Source organism: Limulus polyphemus, unplaced genomic scaffold (genome assembly GCF_000517525.1).
Source record: "Limulus polyphemus unplaced genomic scaffold, Limulus_polyphemus-2.1.2 Scaffold544, whole genome shotgun sequence".
In the NCBI taxonomy this organism is placed as follows: Eukaryota; Metazoa; Arthropoda; class Merostomata; order Xiphosura; family Limulidae; genus Limulus; species Limulus polyphemus.
In genome coordinates this window covers 100,910-102,953 of record NW_013666154.1, presented here as the reverse complement: position 1 = coordinate 102,953, position 2,044 = coordinate 100,910, and positions in this window count along the sequence as shown.

Sequence of the window (2,044 nt, the reverse complement as noted above, 5' to 3'; positions counted from 1 at the left end):
CTTCCAACCACTTTTGGGTGTTTCTAGTGTTTCTTTTGGGTGTGACACGGTGCCCCATCTTCCTGGAACACTGTTGTGTTCTTGTCCACGAAACCCGAGGAATAAAGTGGCAAGAGTCCTTCCTCCAATATTTCGACGTATTTCGCAAAATTTATGTTGCCAACACACTCCACTAAGCTCGATCTCCCACAACCCAAACAGCTCCCCAAACCATCACGCTGAAACCACCATGCTTCACAGTTGGCTGCAATCTGTTGAGCCAAAACTCTTGGTGAGGCATTTTCCAGACTCATATCCTTCCACTGTTCGAAAATTGAGCGAATCTTGATTCGTCTGAGAACAATACGGTCTTCCAAAAGTCCAGAGGCTTGATTATCATATCACTTGCCCACTTCTTTCGTCGGACTATGTTGGCAGGTTTTAATAAGGGCTTCCGTCTGGCTGCTTTGCAACGATAACCCAATTTGTGGAGAATCCGTTGAACAGATTTCGGGCTCATCCCACCAACTTTGGCCACTTCTGCAGTCGTTAATATGGGATCCATTTCGATGCTCCTCTTGACAGCCCCTTTTGTCCTCTCCGATGGACCAGGACGACCCAGACGCTGCTCAGTTGTTTCCTTGCCGTGTTTCCTGAACTGCATGATGATTCTGTTGACTGTCGAAAGCGGGATTCCCAAATTCTGCGAAATTTGCCGCTGACTTATTCCACCATCTGCTTGACCAATTATCCTTCCTCTAACAAAATCTGACAATTCGAGAGAACCTTGAGTTCTAGGCATGTTGTAGCACAATATAATTAGTGTGCAGACCATTTTCATTTATATAGTGCTCTGTGAACACAAATTAGTTAGCATAAATCAGTTAAATGACGAAAAACTAGGTGCCTATTTACTTGTGACCACTCAGTGTATATTCACAGCTTCTTAGGTATTGTAAAATTTGTAGCAATGTACAGTTCTTAATATATAATATTAACATATGAGTATATAAACTGATTTTTAATTGCTTTGATGAGAAAACTAATTAAATATTTTAAATTGTTTTATAATAAATATAAAAAGTATTTACATAATTTTGAAAATAACGATATAAATGAAATTATGATATATACATATAATAAAAATAATTTATTGAAGGGGGAAGTAATTAGAATTACTTACTTGTATAATTTTATATATTATATACTTTCATAACGTAGTTGTATTACCTTCTCTATATAAGACCTGCTATTATGTGGATCTCTTTAGAACTTTTGAAGATCCAGATACTAGTAACATGGAAGGGCGGAGGATGAGAGATATACTAGTAACATGGAAGGGCGAAGGATGGGAGACATACTAGTAACATGGAAGGGCGGAGGATGGGAGATATACTAGTAACATGGAAGGGCGGAGGATGGGAGATATACTAGTAACATGGAAGGGCGGAGGATGGGAGATATAATAGTAATAAAAGTGAATTAAAACCCTATAACCCGAGTGCTTTCGAAAGGTTGACTTTTCTTCTTCAGGCGAAGTTGAGGTTAAACTGGATAGACCCAACGCAATTTGGGTCTTACATCCGCCGCTATCTCAAAAAAACCAGGGCACATTACATAATGCCCACCCTATGATTTGTGTCGCGGTATTTATTTCTATTTTCATATAATTAGATTTAATTATATTTCATCTAGGGTTTGGATATACTGTGTAAAATTCACGCTATCCTTCTTTTTAATGTAGTCTGTTTATAAATTTTTGTAGCTTATTTATATACCCATATATATGTGTGTGTGTTTTAGAAAATGATAATTTCTTGCTAAGCATGAATAGCGGACATGCATAGCTAGCACTGTTTTTTATACTTTTGTTATTCTAAAGACCAGTTTCAAATGAATTATTTTTTTAAGCATGGCGCGTCAAAATAACTACGTTTGGTGATCTGATGGTCAACAAAACAAAATAACATTCGATATTCCTAGATGAAGGTCAATATATTGTAGGATAAATTATCACTAATATCTTCTCTTGCACTTTTAAATTCCGAACCATCAAAAATACAGA